The 27073-nt window shown below is 56.8% G+C and overlaps 1 pseudogene across 1 annotated transcript in view; it reads left to right on the top strand.

Annotated features, from left to right (window-relative positions):
- The window catches only part of LOC122547614 (uncharacterized), a 65738-nt pseudogene that overhangs the window by 14785 nt on the left and 23880 nt on the right, over positions 1-27073 (top strand). Inside the window, exons 2-9 of the transcript XR_015753584.1 lie at positions 3373-3627; positions 8191-8319; positions 9875-10012; positions 16915-17034; positions 18228-18383; positions 20893-20979; positions 22335-22472; positions 22828-22935. The product of XR_015753584.1 is annotated as an uncharacterized LOC122547614 (transcript). The remainder of the gene's footprint in view (positions 1-3372; positions 3628-8190; positions 8320-9874; positions 10013-16914; positions 17035-18227; positions 18384-20892; positions 20980-22334; positions 22473-22827; positions 22936-27073) is intronic.

Below are 27073 nucleotides of genomic sequence, written 5' to 3'. Positions count from 1 at the left end.
GCCGCACTGTCGGAGGGTCAGTGCTGAGGGAGTGGGCACTGTCGGAGGGTCAGTGCTGAGGGAGTGCCGCACTGTCGGAGGGTCAGTGCTGAGGGAGTGCACCACTGTCGGAGGGTCAGTGCTGAGGGAGTGCCGCACTGTCGGAGGGTCAGTGCTGAGGGAGTGCCGCACTGTCGGAGGGTCAGTGCTGAAGGAGTGGACACTGTCGGAGGGTCAGTGCTGAGGGAGTGCCGCACTGTCGGAGGGTCAGTGCTAAGGGAGTGCCGCACTGTCGGAGGGTCAGTGCTGAGGGAGTGCCGCACTGTCGGAGGGTCAGTGCTGAGGGAGTGCCGCACTGTCGGAGGGTCAGTGCTGAGGGAGTGCCGCACTGTCGGAGGGTCAGTGCTGAGGGAGTGCCGCACTGTCGGAGGGTCAGTGCTGAGGGAGTGCCGCACTGTCGGAGGGTCAGTGCTGAGGGAGTGCCGCACTGTCGGAGGGTCAGTGCTGAGGGAGTGCCGCACTGTCGGAGGGTCAGTGCTGAGGGAGTGCCGCACTGTCGGAGGGTCAGTGCTGAGGGAGTGCCGCACTGTCGGAGGGTCAGTGCTGAGGGAGTGCCGCACTGTCGGAGGGTCAGTGCTGAGAGAGTGCCGCACTGTCGGAGGGTCAGTGCTGAGGGAGTGCCGCACTGTCGCAGGTCAGTGCTGAGGGAGTGCCGCACTGTCGGAGGGTCAGTGCTGAGGGAGTGGACACTGTCGGAGGGTCAGTGCTGAGGGAGTGCCGCACTGTCGGAGGGTCAGTGCTGAGGGAGTGCCGCACTGTCGGAGGGTCAGTGCTGAGGGAGTGCCGCACTGTCGGAGGGTCAGTGCTGAGGGAGTGCCGCACTGTCGGAGAGTCAGTGCTGAGGGAGTGGACACTGTCGGAGGGTCAGTGCTGAGGGAGTGGGCGCTGTCGGAGTGTCAGTGCTGAGGGAGTGGGCGCTGTCAGAGGGTCAGTGCTGAGGGAGTGGGCACTGTCGGAGGGTCAGTGCTGAGGGAGTGCCGCACTGTCGGAGAGTCAGTGCTGAGGGAGTGGACACTGTCGGAGGGTCAGTGCTGAGGGAGTGGGCGCTGTCGGAGTGTCAGTGCTGAGGGAGTGGGCGCTGTCAGAGGGTCAGTGCTGAGGGAGTGGGCACTGTCGGAGGGTCAGTGCTGAGGGAGCGCCGCACTGTCGGAGGGTCAGTGCTGAGGGAGCGTCACACTGTCGGAGGGTCAGTGCTGAGGGAGCGCCGCACTGTCGGAGGGTCAGTGCTGAGGGAGTGCCGCACTGTCGGAGGGTCAGTGTTGAGGGAGTGCCTCACTGTCGGAGGGTCAGTGCTGAGGGAGTGCCGCACTGTCGGAGGATCAGTGCTGAGGGAGTGCCTCACTGTCGGAGGGTCAGTGCTGAGGGAGTGCCGCACTGTCGGAGGGTCAGTGCTGAGGGAGTGCCGCACTGTCGGAGGGTCAGTGCTGAGGGAGTGCCGCACTGTCGGAGGGTCAGTGCTGAGGGAGTGGGCACTGTCGGAGGGTCAGTGCTGAGGGAGTGGGCACTGTCGGAGGGTCAGTGCTGAGGGAGTGGGCACTGTCGGAGGGTCAGTGCTGAAGGAGCGCCGCACTGTCGGAGGGTCAGTGCTGAGGGAGTGCCGCACTGTCGGAGGGTCAGTGCTGAGGGAGTGCCGCACTGTCGCAGGTCAGTGCTGAGGGAGTGCCGCACTGTCGGAGGGTCAGTGCTGAGGGAGTGGACACTGTCGGAGGGTCAGTGCTGAGGGAGTGCCGCACTGTCGGAGGGTCAGTGCTGAGGGAGTGCCGCACTGTCGGAGGGTCAGTGCTGAGGGAGTGGACACTGTCGGAGGGTCAGTGCTGAGGGAGTGGGCGCTGTCGGAGTGTCAGTGCTGAGGGAGTGGGCGCTGTCAGAGGGTCAGTGCTGAGGGAGTGGGCACTGTCGGAGGGTCAGTGCTGAGGGAGCGCCGCACTGTCGGAGGGTCAGTGCTGAGGGAGCGTCACACTGTCGGAGGGTCAGTGCTGAGGGAGCGCCGCACTGTCGGAGGGTCAGTGCTGAGGGAGTGCCGCACTGTCGGAGGGTCAGTGTTGAGGGAGTGCCTCACTGTCGGAGGGTCAGTGCTGAGGGAGTGCCGCACTGTCGGAGGATCAGTGCTGAGGGAGTGCCGCACTGTCGGAGGGTCAGTGCTGAGGGAGTGCCGCACTGTCGGAGGGTCAGTGCTGAGGGAGTGCCGCACTGTCGGAGGGTCAGTGCTGAGGGAGTGCCGCACTGTCGGAGGGTCAGTGCTGAGGGAGTGGGCACTGTCGGAGGGTCAGTGCTGAGGGAGTGGGCACTGTCGGAGGGTCAGTGCTGAGGGAGTGGGCACTGTCGGAGGGTCAGTGCTGAAGGAGCGCCGCACTGTCGGAGGGTCAGTGCTGAGGGAGTGCCTCACTGTCGGAGGGTCAGTGCTGAGGGAGTGCCGCACTGTCGGAGGGTCAGTGCTGAGGGAGTGCCGCACTGTCGGAGGGTCAGTGCTGAGGGAGTGGGCACTGTCGGAGGGTCAGTGCTGAGGGAGTGGGCACTGTCGGAGGGTCAGTGCTGAGGGAGTGGGCACTGTCGGAGGGTCAGTGCTGAGGGAGTGCCGCACTGTCGGAGGGTCAGTGCTGAGGGAGTGGGCACTGTCGGAGGGTCAGTGCTGAGGGAGTGGGCACTGTCGGAGGGTCAGTGCTGAGGGAGTGCCGCACTGTCGGAGGGTCAGTGCTGAGGGAGTGGGCACTGTCGGAGGGTCAGTGCTGAGGGAGTGGGCACTGTCGGAGGGTCAGTGCTGAGGGAGTGGGCACTGTCGGAGGGTCAGTGCTGAGGGAGTGCCGCACTGTCGGAGGGTCAGTGCTGAGGGAGTGGGCGCTGTCAGAGGGTCAGTGCTGAGGGAGTGGGCACTGTCGGAGGGTCAGTGCTGAGGGAGTGGGCACTGTCGGAGGGTCAGTGCTGAGGGAGTGGGCACTGTCGGAGGGTCAGTGCTGAGGGAGTGCCGCACTGTCGGAGGGTCAGTGCTGAGGGAGTGGGCACTGTCGGAGGGTCAGTGCTGAGGGAGTGGGCACTGTCGGAGGGTCAGTGCTGAGGGAGTGCCGCACTGTCGGAGGGTCAGTGCTGAGGGAGTGGGCACTGTCGGAGGGTCAGTGCTGAGGGAGTGCCTCACTGTCGGAGGGTCAGTGCTGAGGGAGTGCCTCACTGTCGGAGGGTCAGTGCTGAGGGAGTGCCGCACTGTCGGAGGGTCAGTACTGAGGGAGTGGGCACTGTCGGAGGGGATGCTAACGAGACTGGCTGATCGTGGTGAAGTTGGTTTCGGGATTGTCCTTATTGATTGTTTTTTGCGTTGTGTTTGCACACCGCCAATCACAGGAGAAAGGGGGGGTCGGAGTTCAGAGTTGACGACGTGATCCTCTCCGACCGAAGAGTATGATCGACCTGGCGCGCGGATTGGCCAATGAGGCAATCGAGGAGGAGAAGGGGCCCGAGGGAGAGGGAGCAGTGAAGGACACCGAGACCTCTCTGTGTCATTGCGTCCCTGAAGATACGGCAGACAGGGAGAAGGTGAAGGGAGTGGGTCATGACATTGAGAACGCGTTGACTCTGTCCTTCACAGCATTGAGTCAGGTACTGCACACTATCTGTGTAGATTAGGACCACGTTTCTCCGTCAGTGATTCTCCAGAAACGGGAGATATTATTTCCAAGTCGGGATGGTGAGGGGCTCAGAGGGGAACCCGTATGGGGGGGTGGTGTTCCCATCTATCTCCTGCCCCTTGTCCTTCTGGAACACTGCGTCCAGTTCTGGTCGCCCCGAAACAGAAAGAACATGAAGCTGAAGAGGGTGCAGAAGAGTTGTACCGGGATATTGCTTAGGTTGGAGGGTATGAGCTACAGGGAGAGGTTGAACAGGCTGGGGCTGTTTTCCCTGGAGCGTCGGAAGCTGAGGGGTAACCTTAGAGGTTTATAAAATCATGAGGGGCATGGATAGGGTAAATAGACAAAGTCTTTTCCCTGGGGTTGGGGATCCAAAACTAGAGGACATAGGTTCAGGGTGAGAGGTGAGAGATTTAAGAAAAGTACAAGGGACATTATTTTTACACACAGTGTGGTTCGTGTATGGAATGAGCTTCCCGAGGAAGTGGGGGGACAGTGACAACATTTAAAAGACATTTGGATAAGGACATGAACAGGAAAAAGTTGGAGGGAGACGGGCCAGGAGCAGGCAGGTGGGACTGGTTTAGTTTGGGATTATGGTCAGAATGGACTGGTTGGGCCGAAGGGTCTGTATCTGCGCTGTATGACTCTAGATGGAAGTGGCCGTGGGTTTGGAAGGTGCTGCCTGAGGGTCTTTGGTGAGTTTCTGCAGTGGGTCTTGTAGCTGGTACACACTGCTGTTACTGAGCGTCGGTGGGGGTGGGAGGGGATGGTACACACTGCTGTTACTGAGGGTCGGTGGGGGGAGGGAGGGGATGGTACACACTGCTGTTACTGAGCGTCGGTGGGGGGAGGGAGGGGATGGTACACACTGCTGTTACTGAGTGTCGGTGGGGGAGGGAGGGGATGGTACACACTGCTGTTACTGAGGGTCGGTGGGGGGAGGGAGGGGATGGTACACACTGCTGTTACTGAGCGTCGGTGGGGGGAGGGAGGGGATGGTACACACTGCTGTTACTGAGCGTCGGTGGGGGGAGGGAGGGGATGGTACACACTGCTGTTACTGAGCGTCGGTGGGGGGAGGGAGGGGATGGTACACACTGCTGTTACTGAGTGTCGGTGGGGGAGGGAGGGGATGGTACACACTGCTGTTACTGAGCGTCGGTGGGGGGAGGGAGGGGATGGTACACACTGCTGTTACTGAGCGTCGGTGGGGGAGGGAGGGGATGGTACACACTGCTGTTACTGAGGGTCGGTGGGGGGAGGGAGGGGATGGTACACACTGCTGTTACTGAGCGTCGGTGGGGGAGGGAGGGGATGGTACACACTGCTGTTACTGAGCGTCGGTGTGGGGAGGGAGGGGATGGTACACACTGCTGTTACTGAGTGTCGGTGGGGGAGGGAGGGGATGGTACACACTGCTGTTACTGAGCGTCGGTGGGGGAGGGAGGGGATGGTACACACTGCTGTTACTGAGCGTCGGTGGGGGGAGGGAGGGGATGGTACACACTGCTGTTACTGAGCGTCGGTGGGGGAGGGAGGGGATGGTACACACTGCTGTTACTGAGCGTCGGTGGGGGAGGGAGGGGATGGTACACACTGCTGTTACTGAGCGTCGGTGGGGGGAGAGAGGGGATGGTACACACTGCTGTTACTGAGCGTCGGTGGGGGGAGAGAGGAGATGGTACACACTGCTGTTACTGAGCGTCGGTGGGGGGAGGGAGGGGATGGTACACACTGCTGTTACTGAGCGTCGGTGGGGGGAGGGAGGGGATGGTACACACTGCTGTTACTGAGCGTCGGTGGGTGGAGGGAGGGGATGGTACACACTGCTGTTACTGAGCGTCGGTGGGGGGGAGGGAGGGGATGGTACACACTGCTGTTACTGAGCGTCGGTGGGGGAGGGAGGAGATGGTACACACTGCTGTTACTGAGCGTCGGTGGGGGAGGGAGGAGATGGTACACACTGCTGTTACTGAGCGTCGGTGGGGGGAGGGAGGGGATGGTACACACTGCTGTTACTGAGCGTCGGTGGGTGGAGGGAGGGGATGGTACACACTGCTGTTACTGAGTGTCGGTGGGGGGAGGGAGGGGATGGTACACACTGCTGTTACTGAGTGTCGGTGGGGGAGGGAGGGGATGGTACACACTGCTGTTACTGAGCGTCGGTGGGGGGAGGGAGGGGATGGTACACACTGCTGTTACTGAGCGTCGGTGGGGGGAGGGAGGGGATGGTACACACTGCTGTTACTGAGCGTCGGTGGGTGGAGGGAGGGGATGGTACACACTGCTGTTACTGAGCGTCGGTGGGGGAGGGAGGAGATGGTACACACTGCTGTTACTGAGCGTCGGTGGGGGAGGGAGGAGATGGTACACACTGCTGTTACTGAGCGTCGGTGGGGGGAGGGAGGGGATGGTACACACTGCTGTTACTGAGCGTCGGTGGGTGGAGGGAGGGGATGGTACACACTGCTGTTACTGAGCGTCGGTGGGGGGAGGGAGGGGATGGTACACACTGCTGTTACTGAGCGTCGGTGGGGGGAGGGAGGGGATGGTACACACTGCTGTTACTGAGCGTCGGTGGGTGGAGTGAGGGGATGGTACACACTGCTGTTACTGAGCGTCGGTGGGGGAGGGAGGAGATGGTACACACTGCTGTTACTGAGCGTCGGTGGGGGAGGGAGGAGATGGTACACACTGCTGTTACTGAGCGTCGGTGGGGGGAGGGAGGGGATGGTACACACTGCTGTTACTGAGCGTCGGTGGGTGGAGGGAGGGGATGGTACACACTGCTGTTACTGAGCGTCGGTGGGGGGAGGGAGGGGATGGTACACACTGCTGTTACTGAGCGTCGGTGGGGGGAGGGAGGGGATGGTACACACTGCTGTTACTGAGCGTCGGTGGGGGGAGGGAGGGGATGGTACACACTGCTGTTACTGAGTGTCGGTGGGGGGAGGGAGGGGATGGTACACACTGCTGTTACTGAGCGTCGGTGGGGGAGGGAGGGGATGGTACACACTGCTGTTACTGAGCGTCGGTGGGGGAGGGAGGGGATGGTACACACTGCTGTTACTGAGCGTCGGTGGGGGGAGGGAGGGGATGGTACACACTGCTGTTACTGAGCGTCGGTGGGGGGGAGGGAGGGGATGGTACACACTGCTGTTACTGAGCGTCGGTGGGGGGAGGGAGGGGATGGTACACACTGCTGTTACTGAGCGTCGGTGGGGGGGAGGGAGGGGATGGTACACACTGCTGTTACTGAGCGTCGGTGGGTGGAGGGAGGGGATGGTACACACTGCTGTTACTGAGCGTCGGTGGGGGAGGGAGGAGATGGTACACATTGCTGTTACTGAGCGTCGGTGGGGGAGGGAGGAGATGGTACACACTGCTGTTACTGAGCGTCGGTGGGGGGAGGGAGGGGATGGTACACACTGCTGTTACTGAGCGTCGGTGGGTGGAGGGAGGGGATGGTACACACTGCTGTTACTGAGCGTCGGTGGGGGGAGGGAGGGGATGGTACACACTGCTGTTACTGAGCGTCGGTGGGGGGAGGGAGGGGATGGTACACACTGCTGTTACTGAGCGTCGGTGGGGGAGGGAGGGGATGGTACACACTGCTGTTACTGAGCGTCGGTGGGGGGAGGGAGGGGATGGTACACACTGCTGTTACTGAGCGTCGGTGGGGGGGAGGGAGGGGATGGTACACACTGCTGTTACTGAGCGTCGGTGGGTGGAGGGAGGGGATGGTACACACTGCTGTTACTGAGCGTCGGTGGGGGGAGGGAGGGGATGGTACACACTGCTGTTACTGAGCGTCGGTGGGTGGAGGGAGGGGATGGTACACACTGCTGTTACTGAGCGTCGGTGGGGTGAGGGAGGGGATGGTACACACTGCTGTTACTGAGCGTCGGTGGGGGGAGGGAGGGGATGGTACACATTGCTGTTACTGAGTGTCGGTGGGAGGGAGGGAGGGGATGGTACACACTGCTGATACTGAGCATCGGTGGGGGTAGGGAGGGGATGGTACACACTGCTGTTACTGAGCGTCGGTGGGGGTAGGGAGGGGATGGTACACACTGCTGTTACTGAGCATCGGTGGGGGGAGCGAGGGGATGTTTGTGGGTGTGGGGCTGCTTTGTCCCTGGATGGTGTCGAGCTTCTCGAGTGTTGTTGGAGCTGCCCCCATCCAGGGGCAAGTGGGGAGTATTCCCTCACCCTCCTGCCTTGGGCCTTGTCGATGGTGGGACAGTCTTTGGGGGGAGTCAGGAGGGGAGTTACTCGCTGCAGGATTCCCAGCCTCTGACCTGCTCTTGGAGCCGCTGTGTTTATGTGTTGGGTCCAGTTGGGTTTCTGGTCCATGGTAACTCCCAGGATGGTGATAATGGGGCATTCAGTGATGGGAATGTTGGAAGTGGAGGGTCAGAGGGTTCGGAATTGTTATTCAATGAATAGTTCAGCTTTATGATGTGATGTGGACGTGGTGTGAAGTGCACTATGTTGTCCTGATGAAGCTCTGCGTCTGTGCTTGGTTTAGAAACGGCCTACCTCAGGACAATGGCGAAGCCGAATGGGCTGTGAACAGCGCGAGGCAGAACCACGGAACTCTCCAGCTCGCCTCTCTCTCAGTGACCCCGAGTGGGGACAGGAGGCGATAGACCCGGAGGTAAGACGCGGCGAGGGGGCAGGGCGTAACAGAGCGGTCTGGGCCGTGGGGTGGCCACAGGGGGCTGACGGACAGCAGTGCAAACACATGGCTAGCACAAGGCCATTCAGCCCATCCTCCTCCAGCCTGTTGTACAGGAACAGGATGAGACCCTTCGGACCATCAAAGAGTTCTTTGCTCCAGTGATTGTGATCACACCTAATCTGTGATCTCTCACCAATCTAAATATCTCCCTCAGCACTGACCCTCCGACAGTGCGGCGCTCCCTCAGCACTGACCCTCCGACAGTGCCCACTCCCTCAGCACTGACCCTCCGACAGTGCGGCACTCCCTCAGCACTGACCCTCCGACAGTGCGGCACTCCCTCAGCACTGACCCTCCGACAGTGCGGCACTCCCTCAGCACTGACCCTCCGACAGTGCCCACTCCCTCAGCACTGACCCTCCGACAGTGCGGCATTCCCTCAGCACTGACCCTCCGACAGTGAGGCACTCCCTCAGCACTGACCCTCCGACAGTGCGGCACACCCTCAGCACTGACCCTCTGACAGTGCGGCACTCCCTCAGCACTGACCCTCTGACAGTGCGGCGCTCCCTCAGCACTGACCCTCCGACAGTGCGGCGTTCCCTCAGCACTGACCCTCCGACAGTGCGGCGTTCCCTCAGCACTGACCCTCCGACAGTGCGGCGCTCCCTCAGCACTGACCCTCCGACAGTGCGGCGCTCCCTCAGCACTGACCCTCCGACAGTGCGGCGCTCCCTCAGCACTGACCCTCCGACAGTGCGGCGCTCCCTCAGCACTGACCCTCCGACAGTGCGGCGCTCCCTCAGCACTGACCCTCCGACAGTGCGGCGCTCCCTCAGCACTGACCCTCCGACAGTGCGGCGCTCCCTCAGCACTGACCCTCCGACAGTGCGGCACTCTCTCTGCACTGACCCTCCGACAGTGCCCACTCCCTCAGCACTGACCTTCCGACAGTGCGGCACTCCCTCAGCACTGACCCTCCGACAGTGCGGCACTCCCTCAGCACTGACCCTCCGACAGTGAGGCACTCCCTCAGCACTGACCCTCTGACAGTGCGGCACTCACTCAGCACTGACCCTCCGACAGTGCGGCGCTCCCTCAGCACTGACCCTCCGACAGTGCGGCACTCCCTCAGCACTGACCCTCCGACAGTGCGGCGCTCCCTCAGCACTGACATTCCGACAGTGCAGCACTCCCTCAGCACTGACCCTCCGACAGTGCGGCACTCCCTCAGCATTGACCCTCCGACAGTGCGGCACTCCCTCAGCACTGACCCTCCGACAGTGCGGCACTCCCTCAGCACTGACCCTCCGACAGTGCGGCACTCCCTCAGCACTGACCCTTCGACAGTGCGGCACTCCCTCAGCACTGACCCTCTGACAGTGCAGTACTCCCTCAGCACTGACCCTCCGACAGAGCGGCGAGCTGGGATTTTCTGGAAGTGGAGGTATGCAGGAATTGTTTCGGTGTGGGTCGGTGGTGGTCTGTCCCTGAGCTTTCTCCCAGGCGTGTAAAGGTGTTGTTCCCTCAGGGAGCGATGGAAATTGCTCTGGTCCACGGCGAGCTGGAGGCTGAGCGGAAGAAGCTGGAGATGGAGCAGAAGTTTCGAGAGGATCTTCGTTCCCAAATTGCATGCCTTGACCAGACACTGCAGATCGAGAAAGACAAGGTAGGGGCTGTTCAACAACGCAGGCTTCAGTTCCCTTTCCTTTCCTCAGCCCTTACTGGATCCTGGTCCTGGGGGTATGTGATGGGGGACAGTGTAGAGGGAGCTTTACTCTGTATCTAACCCCGTGCTGTCCCTGTCCTGGGGGTGTTTGATGGGGGACAGTGTAGAGGCAGCTTTACTCTGTATCTAACCCCGTGCTGTCCCTGTCCTGGGAGTGTTTGATGGGGGACAGTGTAGAGGGAGCCTTACTCTGTATCTAACCCCGTGCTGTCCCTGTCCTGGGAGTGTTTGATGGGGGACAGTGTAGAGGGAGCTTTACTCTGTATCTAACCCCGTGCTGTCCCTGTCCTGGGAGTGTTTGATGGGGGACAGTGTAGAGGGAGCTTTACTCTGTATCTAACCCCATGCTGTCCCTGTCCTGGGAGTGTTTGATGGGGGGACAGTGTAGAGGGAGCTTTACTCTGTATCTAACCCCGTGCTGTCCCTGTCCTGGAAGGGTTTGATGGGGGACAGTGTAGAGGGAGCCTTACTCTGTATCTAACCCTGTGCTGTCCCTGTCCTGGGAGTGTTTGATGGGGGACAGTGTAGAGGGAGCTTTACTCTGTATCTAACCCCGTGTTGTCCCTGTCCTGGGAGTGTTTGATGGGGACAGTGTAGAGGAAGCTTTACTCTGTATCTGACCCCGTGCTGTCCCTGTCCTGGGAGAGTTTGATGGGGGACAGTGTAGAGGGAGCTTTACTCTGTATCTAACCCCGTGTTGTCCCTGTCCTGGGAGTGTTTGCTGGGGACAGTGTAGAGGAAGCTTTACTCTGTATCTAACCCCATGCTGTCCCTGTCCTGGGAGGGTTTGATGGGGGACAGTGTAGAGGGAGCCTTACTCTGTATCTAACCCCGTGCTGTCCCTGTCCCTGTCCTGGGAGTGTTTGATGGGGGACAGTGTAGAGGGAGCCTTACTCTGTATCTAACCCCATGCTGTCCCTGTCCTGGGAGTGTTTGATGGGGGACAGTGTAGAGGGAGCCTTTCTCTGTATCTAACCCCGTGCTGTCCCTGTCCTGGGAGTGTTTGATGGGGGACAGTGTAGAGGGAGCCTTTCTCTGTATCTAACCCCGTGCTGTCCCTGTCCTGGGAGTGTTTGATGGGGGACAGTGTAGAGGGAGCCTTTCTCTGTATCTCACCCCTGGTTGTTTCCGTGCTGTCCATCTCTGCGACACTCTGTCTCTGAGGGGAGCCCTTCTCCAATGGAAGGTGGTCATGCTCTGCCACCGTGTGGCCGGCCCTGGTATTGCAGGCTGCCAGCCATCTGATGACCTCTTGTGGTTCCAATGGCCCCAAGTCTCCAAGTTGCTTCTCTCGGAGGCCATTCAGCCCACTGGGTGTTTGCTGACCCTTGGGGGGAGTACAATTGGCTGCTCTTGCGTTCTGTCCTTTCTCCAACTGCACTCCTTTTGCAGAATGGGAGGAGAGTTCACTCGGAATGGTCAGTGTTGTCTCTCCCTGCCTCTTTCTGGCCATACCTGTTGGATGGAGTGAGGCCATTCGGCCCCTCAAGCCTAGTGCCCCATTCCACAGGATTGTGGCTGATCCGATGTTCCTCACCTCCCCTTTCCCATGATTCCCCGACTGATCGGAAATCTATCTCGGCCTTAACTATACACAAGGAATCTGCACCCTCCCCCCCCCCCCCCCCCCCCTGGCTCTCTGTGGTAAGGGTGTTCCAAAGACCCACCACCCTCTGAGAGAGGGGATTCCTCCTGATCTCTGTCTGAAATTGGTGCCCCTTTATTCAGAGACGGTACCCCCTGGGTCCTAGCCTCTCCCATGGGGAGGGGGTCGGGGGTTAAAACCTTTTAACATTGACCCTGTCCAGCCCCCTGTTTGTTCCAGTCAGATCCCCTCTCATTCTCTCTAAACCCCCAGGGAGTAGAGTCCCAACTGGGCAGCCTTTGCTCACGAGACTATCCCTCCCTCCTAGGGACCCCCCTCTCTGAGCTGCCTCCAATGAAATGATATCTTTCCTTAAATAATGGGACCTAAACCGCTCCCAGTATTCTGGGTGTGGTCTCCCCAGCACCTTGTACAGCTGCAGTAGGACTTCCCGACTCTTGTATTCCCAACATCCTTGAAATAAGGGCCAATGACCCTTCCCGATTCCCTGCTGCCCCGTGGGGCCAGCTTGCTTGTGTTCTATGCACACCCACACACACTCACACAGACATACAGACGCACTCACACACACACACGTGCACTCACCCACACACACACACACACAGACAGATGCACAAACACACACGGGTTCCCCCATGTCCCTGTGTGTGTTGCAGCTTGTTGTAATTCCTCTCTGTTGAAATAATAATTTTATTCTTCCATAAACAACACCTCCCCATTTTCCCCACAGCGCAGTCTTTGAGTGTGTCACGACCTCTCTGTAAATTCACTATATCGGTGTCACATTCCAAATCTCCACCAGTGTTAGCTCTGTCTCCGAAAAATACCAACCTCTGACCCCCTCCCTTCTTGAACTCAGACCGGCCTTGACTGGGGAATTTGAGGAAGTGAGGGCTGCAGATGCTGGGGATCAGAGTCGGGAGCGCGGTGCTGGAAAAGCGCAGCAGGTCAGGCAGCATCCGAGGAGCAGGAGAATCGATGTTTCGGGCATAAGCCCTTCATCCCCTTTATCTCTCAGCCCCCGGCCCACAAGCCTCATTCCTGACGAAGGGCTTATTCCCAAAACGTTGACTCTCCCGCTCCTCGGATGCTGCCTGACCTGCTGTGCTTTTCCAGCACCACTGTTTCGATTTGGGAACATATCTCGTTACAGAAGATTTCTAGGCAGGTCACTCAGACCATAACATTGTTATTCTGAGTAGGTAAGTATATAGGGGATAATCCCCAGAGTGAATTAACTGATCCAACTGCCAAGTTTTAAAGAATCAGAATTTATTCACAAAATTACAGAATGGAACACGATGAACTGAAACTAGAATACCGGATCACTTATCCCATCCAAAACCCAACAGGCTATCCCAACTTAATGATGCTGTTCTGAAAATACTCGCATCAGCCCCAATAAACACATCCCTGAGCACAAAGAGTTAAAAATGAAACAAAACCTTACAGGTTTTAAGTCAGAGAGAGAGAGAGTACCTGGCTGGACTTGCCCCAGCAGCCTTTTGTCACACAGACACACGTGCAGACACACGCGCAGACACACGCGTGCGCACACGGACCCACACACGCGTGCACACATGCACATGCACACGCGCACACAGACACACGCACACACAGACACATGCACAAACACACGCAGACGTGCAGATGCACACACAGACCCACTCGTGGGCGCACGCACATGTACACACAGACCCACGCACACACAACACAGACACACGCGCGCACGCGTGCACACCCACACACACCCACACAGACATACAGACGCACTCTCACACACACACACATGCACTCACACACACACACACACCCACACACACAGACAGATGCACAAACACACATGCTGCTGCTGCTGAACTGAATTAAGAACCTCGAATCTAAATGAAGGCTATCTCCGCAGCTAGCTGGCCACTCCCCTTCGATTATACCGGGTTTTTTCAAAGACAATAAAACGTTAGGCATTATCTGTTTGGCGTAAACAAAAAGGGCCCCAAGAAACCTTTCAAATCCAGCCCAGTTTCTAGCCTGGCTAATTACTACCTCTCTGGGGACGACAATACTCGAGGGTAGCGTAACCTTGGAAAAAGACAGATATTGTGACAATCTCATCTCCCGTTGCCTTGTTGACTGAATTTGCTCTGCACTGGCTCATTGCCCCACTGGCAGGGTTCGCTGCTGTTGTAGAAATCGCTGTGACCTGCGCACGCTATGTTGCAATTTAAATAGAGATTGCGACGGGATTGTTGGCACCAGGAGGGAGTCTGGGAAGTAACTCTGGGAAAACTGGGGACGTGTTCATACTTCAGCAAGCAAGGCAGGTATCGCTGTCATTTCAACACTCAGTCCTTGGTGTTCGGGACTATCTTCGCTGTCCACTACACCCCCAAGTTTGGTGCAGATGACACCAAAATGGGAGGTGTACTGGACAGTGAAGACCTCAAATTACAACAGGATCTGGACCAGGTGGGCCAATGGGCTGAGAAGTGGCAGATGGAGTTTAATTCAGATAAATGTGAGGTGCTGCGTTTTGGGAAAGCAAATCTTCACAGGACTTATACACTTAATGGTCAAGAATTCAGGCAGCATCTGACGAGCAGCAAAATCAACGTTTCGGGCAAAAGCCCTTCATCAGGAATAAAGGGCTTTTGCCCGAAACGTCGATTTTGCTGCTCCTCGGATGCTGCCTGAACTGCTGTGCTCTTCCAGCACCACTGATCCAGAATCTGGTTTCCAGCATCTGCAGTCATTGTTTTTACCACTTAGTGGTAAGGTCCTAGAGAGTGTTGCTGAATAAAGAGACCTTGGAGTGCAGGTTCATAGCTCCTTGAAAGTGGAGTCACAGGTAGATAGGATAGTGAAGAAGGCGTTTGGTATGCTTTCCTTTATTGGTCAGAGTACTGAGGCTATCCAGGACATTGGTAAGGCCACTGTTGGAATATTGCCTGCAATTCTGGTCTCCTTCCTATTGGAAAGATGTTGTGAAACTTGAAAGGGTTCAGAAAAGATTTACAAGGATGTTGCCAGGGTTGGAGGGTCTGAGCTACAGGGAGAGGCTGAACAGGCTGGGGCTGTTTTCCCTGGAGCGTCGGAGGCTGAGGGGTGACCTTATAGAGGTTTACAAAATCATGAGGGGCATGGATAGGATAAATAGGCAAAGCCTTCTCCCTGGGGTCGGGGAGTCCAGAACTAGAGGGGCATAGGTTTAGGGTGAGAGGGGAAAGATATAAAAGAGACCTAAGGGGCAACTTTTTCACACAGAGGGTGGTACGTGTATGGAATGAGCTGCCAGAGGATGTGGTGGAGGCTGGTACAATTGCAACATTTAAGAGGCATCTGGATGGGTATATGGATAGGAAGGGTTTGGAGGGATATGGGCCGGGTGCTGGCAGGTGGGGACTAGATTGGGTTGGGATATCTGGGTCGGCACGGACGGGTCAGACCGAAGGGTCTGTTTCCGTGCTGTACATCTCTATGACTAGGCCAGACCACTCAAAACATTCTTAAGCAGGCAGCCCAGACTATAACTTTACAATGTGTTTTGGTAGGTGTACAGTGAAAGCTACCCAGATTAAGTTAGTGAGGTTGACCACCAGGTTTTAAAACAGACAAAACATTTATTCACAAAATGACACAACGAAACACGAAAAACACAATGAAGAACCCCTACAGAATTTGGTCTATCCAAACTAGACTTAATGATGCTGTTCCAAACATCCACAACAGTCCCAATAACCAAACCCCCTTTAAAACACAATACAACAAGGGGTCAGATGCTTTCAAGTTGAGATTAGAAGGGCAGGAGAGAGAGTTTCCATACAGCTCACTGTTGAACTGCCAACCAGTTCTAGACTGAACTAAATTGCTCAGCTAGGGAGTTGACCACCCTCCTGTCTTTATACAGGTCACTTCTAAAACATGACCACTTTGACCTGAAGTCTCATCTGTTCACATATAAACAAAAGGCCTCTCAAAATCCTTTTCACCTCTGTGCCAAACCAGACTGATCGGAGCCCGGCCTTGTTTATTACCCTCTGAAAAAAATCAAGGACAGAGTCTCCTTGAGCCAAGGAACAGCTTTTGGAAAATAAAAAGGGCCTAGCTCTGTGACACTCATTAACTCCTTGTATTCCTACGCTCGCCTTCATTGCTCAGATCTTTGAGTACAGGAGTTGGGATGTCCTGTTGAGGTTGTACAGGACATTGGCGAGGCCTCCTCTGGAACTCTGCGTGTCCACTTCTGATCTCCTTGTTAGAGGAAGGATATTATCCGGCTGGAGGGGGTTCAGAAGAGATTTACCAGGATGGTGTTGGGAATGCAGGGTTTGAGTTAGAAGGAGACCGTTTTCCCTGGAGTGTTGGAGGCTGAGGAGGTGAGCTGTTCATCGAGGCTTATAGAATCATGAGGGGCACGGATTGGGTACAGGTATTCCCCAGCTATCCGAAAGCAGAGCGTTCCGATGGAACCTTTGGTAGGCCGGAATGACGTAAAGCAAAGGGGCATTCATTTATTCGGGAAAACGTTAGCCGTTTCTCGTAAAAGCCAAAATCCTCTTTGGATTTCTTTTCGGATAGCGAGATCAGGCACGAACATAGGTCCTTCAAAATTCGGGGGTACCTGGAAACAGTCAAGGTCCCTTCCCTGGGGTGGGGGAAGTCCAGAACTGGAGGGCATGGGTTCGGGGTAAGGGGGGAAAGGGACCTAAGGGGCAACTTTTTCACACGGAGGGTGGTACGTGTATGGAATGAGCTGCCAGAGGAAGGGGTGGAGGCTGGTACAATTACAACATTTAAGAGGCATTTGGATGGGTATATGAATAGGAAGGGTTTGGAGGGATATGGGCCGGGTGCTGGCAGGTGGGACTAGATTGGGTTGGGATATCTGGGTCGGCATGGACGGGTTGGGCCGAAGGGTCTGTTTCCGGGCTGCATGACTCTACAAATCTTTGCTTCAGACTCTCTGGGGGTTCAGCACCAGATGGTACCCAGCCTCTGAGATTGGCATCCTCTGATCGGTTGGGGGGGGGTTGTCACCATTCCTGCATCAGCCTACGGTCCCACAGACCTCAGGCGTGAACTTTAACCTTTCACCTCCCAGGGGTTAGTATGGAGATTGGAGGGGTCGTAGGGACAGGCAGTGAACGGGTCACCCTGGGAGGTGAAGAGTCACGCGCTTACTCCCTGCAATTGGGAATGGTTTCTAACCCACTGTCTCTCTCTCTCTCACTGTTTCCAGGCCAGGAGCGAGCTGGAGAGAGCACAGAGGAGAGTGGAGGCAGCCCGGAGGAGCCTGGGGGAGGCAGAGCGATCGGCTGAGGATGGGCTCAGGGGGCAGCATCGAGAACAGCCGCAGGAGGTGAGCGGCCATGAGCATCGTCAAACTGTTGGCTCTGTGTGGGTCTGACTGAGGGATACGGAGACCGGAACTGTGCACAGTGCTCCAAGTGTGGGTCTAACTGAGGGATACAGAGACTGGAACTGTGTACAGTGCTCCGAGTGTGGGTCTAACTGAGGGATACAGAGACTGGAACTGTGCACAGTGCCCTGAGTGTGGGTCTAACTGAGGGATACAGAGACTGGAACTGTGCACAGTGCTCCGAGTGTGGGTCTAACTGAGGGATACGGAGACTGGAACTGTGCACAGTGCTCCGAGTGTGGGTCTAACTGAGGGATACAGAGACTGGAACTGTGCACAGTGCCCTGAGTGTGGGTCTAACTGAGGGATACAGAGACTGGAACTGTGCACAGTGCTCCGAGTGTGGGTCTAACTGAGGGATACGGAGACCGGAACTGTGCACGGTGTTCCGAGTGTGGGTCTAACTGAGGGGTATGGAGACCGGAACTGTGCACAGTGCTCTGTGTGTGGGTCTAACTGAGGGATACGGAGACTGGAACTGTGCACAGTGCTCCGAGTGTGGGTCTAACTGAGGGATACGGAGACTGGAACTGTGCACAGTGCCCTGAGTGTGGGTCTAACTGAGGGATACAGAGACTGGAACTGTGCACAGTGCTCCGAGTGTGGGTCTAACTGAGGGATACGGAGACCGGAACTGTGCACGGTGTTCCGAGTGTGGGTCTAACTGAGGGGTATGGAGACCGGAACTGTGCACAGTGCTCTGTGTGTGGGTCTAACTGAGGGATACGGAGACTGGAACTGTGCACAGTGCTCCGAGTGTGGGTCTAACTGAGGGATACGGAGACTGGAACTGTGCACAGTGCTCCGAGTGTGGGTCTAACTGAGGGATACGGAGACTGGAACTGCGCACAGTGCTCCGAGTGTGGGTCTAACTGAGGGATACGGAGACTGGAACTGCGCACAGTGCTCCGAGTGTGGGTCTAGCTGATGGATACGGAGACTGGAACTGTGCACAGTGCTCCGAGTGTGGGTCTAACTGAGGGATACGGAGACTGGAACTGTGCACAGTGCTCCGAGTGTGGGTCTAACTGAGGGATACGGAGACTGGAACTGCGCACAGTGCTCCGAGTGTGGGTAGATTGTAGGCCAGTTGGTGGTCAGATCGTTCTGATGCGCGGGCTCTTTCTGTGCAGGAGGCTGAAGCCCTGGAGGTGGCGCAGAAGGGTTTTGAGGAGCTGGAATTTCAGTGGCTGGAGAGACTGAGCAGTGTGGAGGAGGAGAAGGAGACCCAGAACCGACGTCTGCAGCAGGAGCTATCTCTGATTCAGAAACGGGTGGCGGACAGAGAGGTACGTGACCGGTGGAGTGGCGGGGGAGGTACGGACAGGGATGTTAGCTTGGGGAGAAGACTGGGGACGTTGGAATTTTGTGAGAGTGTAAACATCACAGGGTTTGGAAAGGACTTATCCCAAATTCCGTTCATCGAGGCTTTAAGTCACGGGAACAAGGATGTCAATGCGTCATTAGTGTTGGAAGGCAGCTTGTGAGAACAGGGCATTTGTAAAGTGCCACTAGAGAAAGAATTGCATGGCCCCTTTAAAAGATTGTGTGCTTTTTCTGTGTTTAGGAATTTAAAATGAATGGCTGTGAGCAAGAGCCTGAGAGTTTGCAAGAGCACTGAGAGCCCGAACTGAAATATTTATACCGATAGGCCGTACTTAACCGGCCAAGAGGCAGTTTTTAATCAAGGCCACAGGCTTTTGAATTTAGCCACTCAGTTTGAGCCACATACTGAGATACGAGAAAAAAACAATTAAATTTAAATCTGAAAGTTTTGGGAACATTGGACCAATCCTACTGTCTGAGAACTTGATGTGGCATCATGAGTAAAAAAGAAAGGGTCAGTTAGTCAGAGACCCCAGAGCTAACTGCCATCCACCAGAGCTAATGTGTCCTCAGCCCTTGAGAGAGAATCGCTGGCTCTTACAGCCTCCTGTGTGTCTTACGGAAAGTGCCATCTACAAAAGGACAGTGCCAACAGCACAACTACTTAATATCCCTGACAGAAGAATTGACAGAGAAGGCACAGAACATTCCAGAAGGCATGTAACCTGGCTGTAATTTCAAGAGAGTAAATTCTGGTATTTTTACTTATAGTTGGGCCTCATATTTATTGGAACAGCGCAGCATTGGAATTTTGCTTTTTTGCGGGAATGATGAGATGAGATTCCCTTCGGCCCAAAAAATCCACACCAACCATCCAAAGAGTAACCCACCCAGACCCATTCCCGTACCCCATATTTAAACCTGACTAATGCACCTAACACTGAGACAATTTCATGGCCAATCCACCCTAACCTGCACATCCCTGGGCACTATGGGACAATTTAGCATGGCCAATCCACCCTAACCTGCACATCCCTGGGCACTGTGGGACAATTTAGCATGGCCAATCCACCCTAACCTGCACATCCCTGGGCACTATGAGACAATTTAGCACGGCCAATCCACCCTAACCTGTACATCCCTGGACACTATGGGACAATTTAGCATGGCCAATCTACCCTAACCTGCACATCCCTGGGCACTATGAGACAATTTAGCATGGCCAATCTACCCTAACCTGTACATCCCTGTGTATTATGGGACAATTTAGCATGGCCAATCCACCCTAACCTGCACATCCCTGGGCACTATGAGACAATTTAGCATGGCCAACCCACCCTTAGCTACACATCCCTGGGCACTATGGGACAATTTAGCATGGCCAATCCACCCTAACCTGCACATCCCTGTGTATTATGGGACAATTTCGCATGGCCAATCCACCCTAACCTGCACATCCCTGGGCACTATGAGACAATTTAGCATGGCCAACCCACCCTAACCTGCACATCCCTGGGCACTATGGGACAATTTAGCATGGCCAATCCATCCTAACCTGCACATCCCTGTGCATTATGGGACAATTTAGCATGGCCAATCCACCCTAACCTGCACATCCCTGGGCACTATGGGACAATTTAGCATGGCCAATCCATCCTAACCTGCACATCCCTGGGCACTATGGGACAATTTAGCATGGCCAATCCACCCTAACCTACACATCTTTGGACTGTGGGAGGAAACCGGAGGAAACCCACGCAGACACGGGGAGAATGTGCAAACCCCACACAGACAGTCACCCGAGGCTGGAATCGAACCTGGGACCCTGGCGCCGTGAGGCAGCAGTGCTAACCACTGAGCCACTGTGCTGCCCATAGCCAGTAGTTAGAAGGGATTTATTTGGTTTGTTAATAGTTTAGTTAAGTTGTTCACTGTTAGAGGAAGATAAATTGGGACTTGTTGACTTTAAAGTGAGTATCAGGGAGTTATTTTATTTAACACTAGAAGCAGCTGAGAAGCAGGTGACCCCACCTTTCACACGCCTTTTTTACAGGTTAGAGGGTCAGGCACTTTCTATCTGGGTGTTTCAGTTTTAGTTCTCAGACGGGGGGGGTGTCAATCTCTGGTTTTATAACATAAGGCCTTAACGATCTCAAGCTGAGGCTCTATCCCTTCCAGTTACACGGCTCTCAAATCCATGTCTGGGAGTGCAGGGTGCAAAGGGGTAAATTGGTTCCTTGGGATAATGGGGAGTGGGCGCTGATGTATGGGAGGGTGGTGAAGAGATTCTGCATCTCTGAGATACAGAGAGCTGGATGGTCGCCAAGGGGTGGGGGGGAGGGGGGGCAAAGGCCTGAGGCCTACTGTTGCCAGGCCTCTGACCTTTGGCCTTCAGGCACCATAAATGGCGGGGGAGGAGTGGGGTGCATTTTGACCAAGCTTTGTTCAACAGGAGCCTCTCTTGTGTTTCAGGAGACAGTGAGGAGCTTGCAGGAGCAGCTCAAGGAGATCAAGGAACAGGTCAACCCGGAGGGGAGGCGACGGATCACCCTCAGCATGGTAAGCTGACCCCTGACCCCTGACACCCTGTTCCCCAGCTTGGTGTCCTGAGCGGCAACCTGAGATCGGGTCCGAACTGAAAGTGGCGGGGGGGTGGGGTGGGGGAGCGGACGCTGATCAAAATGGCAGCCTTGAAATTAATCAGGATCTTTCTCGAGGTCTCACTGGATCCTGAGGTTAAACTACATGGGGAGATCCCACAAACTGGGTGTCGTATTCCTGGGAGTTTGTGGGGCGGGTGATGGATATGATCGAGATTAGGTTCGGGGACCTGGGCAGGAATTTGAGCCAGACCCTTCCATCCCGGAACGATTCCCAGTGCAGAATATCGGGAGAATCCATCCCTGCTTGTGGTAATTGATCCTTGTTCGACTTGATCTGACAAGGTATTTTGGGAATCCTGTGGGATGAAGGGACATGAAGTCTGCAGTGTGGAGATAGGGAGTGGAGGAATAAACCAGGGCAGGACTTATACACGAAATGGACAGGTCCTAGGGAGTGTTGCTGAACAAAGAGACCTTGGAGTGCGGGTTCATAGCTCCTTGAAAGTGGAGTCGCAGGTAGATAGGATAGTGAAGGAGGCATTTGGTATACTTTCCTTTATTGGTCAGAGTATTGAGTACAGGAGTTGGGAGGTGATGTTGCGGCTGTACAGGACATTGGTTAGGCCACTGTTGGAATATTGCGTGCAATTCTGGTCTCCTTCCGATCGGAAAGATGTTGTGAAACTTGAAAAGGTTCAGAAAAGATTTACAAGGATGTTGCCAGGGTTGGAGGATCTGAGCTACAGGGAGAGGCTGAACAGGCTGGGGCTGTTTTCCCTGGAGCGTCGGAGGCTGAGGGGTGACCTTATAGAGGTTTACAAAATTATGAGGGGCATAGATAGGATAAATAGACAAAGTCTTTTCCCTGGGGTGGGGGAGTCCAGAACTAGAGGGCATAGGTTTAGGGTGAGAGGGGAAAGATATAAAAGAGACCCAAGGGGCAACTTTTTCACCCAGAGGGTGGTACGTGTATGGAATGAGCTGCCAGAGGATGTGGTGGAGGCTGGTACAATTGCAACATTTAAGAGGCATTTGGATGGGTATATGAATAGGAAGGGTTTGGAGGGATATGGGCCGGGTGCTGGCAGGTGGCACTAGATTGGGTTGGGATATCTGGTTGGCATGGACGGGTTGGGCCGAAGGGTCTGTTTCCGTGCTGTACATCTCTATGACTCTGTGACTCGAATAGTCTGGAGGGGCTGAATGGCCTGTTACTGCGCCAGCAGATTGTATAACCTGCTGAACGAGATTGGTTTCCCACAGGAACCTCTCCTCACCTGCTGTCTGTTTTGGGATATTGTTGAATTTCAGGAGGAAGGATCAATGTTCAATTTAGAGGAATACAGTTCAGCAGAAGCAGTTTCCAGGATGTACCTCGAGGGAACCAATCAGGTGGAGCAGGTAACAGGAGTGTGTCTGATCCCCCTGGATTACAGCCGGGGACACGAGGTGAGAGATTTTCGGGAAGGGACACCTCACCCCACCCCGCCCCCTCACTACCCCCTAAACCCCTCCCTATCTCTGTAACCCCCTCCAGCCCCTAAACCCCTCCCTATCTCTGTAACCCCTCTCCAGCCCCTACACCCCTCCATATCTCTGTAACCCCCATCCAGCCCCTATACCCCCTGCCTATCTCTGTAACCCCCGCCAGCCCCTACACCCCCTCCCTATCTCTGTAACCCCCTCCAGCCAGTTGAATGGTGTGTGTTAGCCCCCCCAATAGTTGGGTGTGGGTATTGGGGGGGGGGGGGCGGGGAAAAGGGGGAGACTGCAGTCTCTGACCGACTGTCTGGTGTTGTTCCAGCCGCGGGAGATAGTGAGGAAATCGAGGGAGTGGAGCGGAGACCACGGGAGCAGCCCCCCGAGTGTCTTCTCCATTACCAAGATGGCAGCAGCACGGGCAGTACACAAGGTGAGGGGGTCTCTGTCAGAGCCACACCCACCCCGGGGCTCCATATACACTCGTACCCCATCCCCTTCACTTACACCGACCCCATCCCCTTCACACACACACACACACCGACCCCATCCCCTTCACACACACACACCCCGACCCCATCCCCTTCACACACACACACACCGACCCCATCCCCTTCACACACACACACCCCGACCCCATCCCCTTCACACACACACACACACACCCCGACCCCATCCCCTTCACACACACACACACCGACCCCATCCCCTTCACACACACACACCCCGACCCCATCCCCTTCACACACACACACCCCGACCCCATCCCCTTCACACACACACACACCCCGACCCCATCCCCTTCACACACACACACCCCGACCCCATCCCCTTCACACACACACACACACACACCGACCCCATCCCCTTCACACACACACACACCCCGACCCCATCCCCTTCACACACACACACACCCCGACCCCATCCCCTTCACACACATACACACACCCCGACCCCATCCCCTTCACACACACACACACCCCGACCCCATCCCCTTCACACACACACACACCCCGACCCCATCCCCTTCACACACATACACACACCCCGACCCCATCCCCTTCACACACACACACACCCCGACCCCATCCCCTTCACACACACACACCCCGACCCCATCCCCTTCACACACATACACACACCCCGACCCCATCCCCTTCACACACACACACCCCGACCCCATCCCCTTCACACACACACACACCGACCCCATCCCCTTCACACACACACACACACACACCGACCCCATCCCCTTCACACACACACACACACCGACCCCATCCCCTTCACACACACACACACCCCGACCCCATCCCCTTCACACACACACACACACCGACCCCATCCCCTTCACACACACACACACCCCGACCCCATCCCCTTCACACACACACACACACACCGACCCCATCCCCTTCACACACACACACACACCGACCCCATCCCCTTCACACACACACACACCCCGACCCCATCCCCTTCACACACATACACACACCCCGACCCCATCCCCTTCACACACACACACCCCGACCCCATCCCCTTCACACACACACACACACACACCCCGACCCCATCCCCTTCACACACACACACACCCCGACCCCATCCCCTTCACACACACACACACCCCGACCCCATCCCCTTCACACACACACACCCCGACCCCATCCCCTTCACACACACACACACCCCGACCCCATCCCCTTCACACACACACACCCCGACCCCATCCCCTTCACACACACACACCCCGACCCCATCCCCTTCACACACACACACCCCGACCCCATCCCCTTCACACACACACACACCGACCCCATCCCCTTCACACACACACACCCCGACCCCATCCCCTTCACACACACACACACACACCCCGACCCCATCCCCTTCACACACACACACACCCCGACCCCATCCCCTTCACACACACACACACCCCGACCCCATCCCCTTCACACACACACATCCCGACCCCATCCCCTTCACACACACACACCCCGACCCCATCCCCTTCACACACACACACACACCCCGACCCCATCCCCTTCACACACACACACCCCGACCCCATCCCCTTCACACACACACACACCCCGACCCCATCCCCTTCACACACACACACACCGACCCCATCCCCTTCACACACACACACACACACCGACCCCATCCCCTTCACACACACACACACCGACCCCATCCCCTTCACACACACACACCGACCCCATCCCCTTCACACACACACACCCCGACCCCATCCCCTTCACACACACACACACACCGACCCCATCCCCTTCACACACACACACCCCGACCCCATCCCCTTCACACACACACACACCGACCCCATCCCCTTCACACACACACACCCCGACCCCATCCCCTTCACACACACACACACCCCGACCCCATCCCCTTCACACACACACACCCCGACCCCATCCCCTTCACATACACACACACCCCGACCCCATCCCCTTCACACACACACACACCCCGACCCCATCCCCTTCACACACACACACCCCGACCCCATCCCCTTCACACACACACACCCCGACCCCATCCCCTTCACACACACACACCGACCCCATCCCCTTCACACACACACACCCCGACCCCATCCCCTTCACACACACACACCCCGACCCCATCCCCTTCACACACACACACCCCGACCCCATCCCCTTCACACACACACACACCCCGACCCCATCCCCTTCACACACACACACACCGACCCCATCCCCTTCACACACACACACACACACCCCGACCCCATCCCCTTCACACACACACACACCCCGACCCCATCCCCTTCACACACACACACACCGACCCCATCCCCTTCACACACACACACACCCCGACCCCATCCCCTTCACACACACACACACCGACCCCATCCCCTTCACACACACACACACACACACCGACCCCATCCCCTTCACACACACACACACCGACCCCATCCCCTTCACACACACACACACCGACCCCATCCCCTTCACACACACACACACACACACCGACCCCATCCCCTTCACACACACACACACCGACCCCATCCCCTTCACACACACACACACCCCGACCCCATCCCCTTCACACACACACACACCGACCCCATCCCCTTCACACACACACACACCCCGACCCCATCCCCTTCACACACACACACACCCCGACCCCATCCCCTTCACACACACACACCCCGACCCCATCCCCTTCACACACACACACCCCGACCCCATCCCCTTCACACACACACACACCCCGACCCCATCCCCTTCACACACACACACACCGACCCCATCCCCTTCACACACACACACACCGACCCCATCCCCTTCACACACACACACACACCGACCCCATCCCCTTCACACACACACACACCGACCCCATCCCCTTCACACACACACACACACCGACCCCATCCCCTTCACACACACACACACCGACCCCATCCCCTTCACACACACACACACACCCCGACCCCATCCCCTTCACACACACACACCCCGACCCCATCCCCTTCACACACACACACACCGACCCCATCCGCTTCACACACACACACACCGACCCCATCCCCTTCACACACACACACACCGACCCCATCCCCTTCACACACACACACCCCGACCCCATCCCCTTCACACACACACACACCCCGACCCCATCCCCTTCACACACACACACACCGACCCCATCCCCTTCACACACACACACCGACCCCATCCCCTTCACACACACACACACCGACCCCATCCCCTTCACACACACACACACCGACCCCATCCCCTTCACACACACACACACCCCGACCCCATCCCCTTCACACACACACACACACCCCGACCCCATCCCCTTCACACACACACACACCCCGACCCCATCCCCTTCACACACACACACACACCCCGACCCCATCCCCTTCACACACACACACCCCGACCCCATCCCCTTCACACACACACACCCCGACCCCATCCCCTTCACACACACACACCCCGACCCCATCCCCTTCACACACACACACCCCGACCCCATCCCCTTCACACACACACACACCCCGACCCCATCCCCTTCACACACACACACCCCGACCCCATCCCCTTCACACACACACACCCCGACCCCATCCCCTTCACACACACACACACACCGACCCCATCCCCTTCACACACACACACACACCGACCCCATCCCCTTCACACACACACACACACCCCGACCCCATCCCCTTCACACACACACACACCCCGACCCCATCCCCTTCACACACACACACACACCCCGACCCCATCCCCTTCACACACACACACCCCGACCCCATCCCCTTCACACACACACACCCCGACCCCATCCCCTTCACACACACACACACCGACCCCATCCCCTTCACACACACACACACACCCCGACCCCATCCCCTTCACACACACACACACCCCGACCCCATCCCCTTCACACACACACACACACCCCGACCCCATCCCCTTCACACACACACACACACCCCGACCCCATCCCCTTCACACACACACACACCCCGACCC

Source organism: Chiloscyllium plagiosum, unplaced genomic scaffold (genome assembly GCF_037043375.1).
Source record: "Chiloscyllium plagiosum isolate Xiang-an unplaced genomic scaffold, Cpla_swu_hap1 HiC_scaffold_38, whole genome shotgun sequence".
NCBI lineage: Eukaryota > Metazoa > Chordata > Chondrichthyes > Orectolobiformes > Hemiscylliidae > Chiloscyllium > Chiloscyllium plagiosum.
This window is presented reverse-complemented; position numbering and strand designations above follow the sequence as displayed.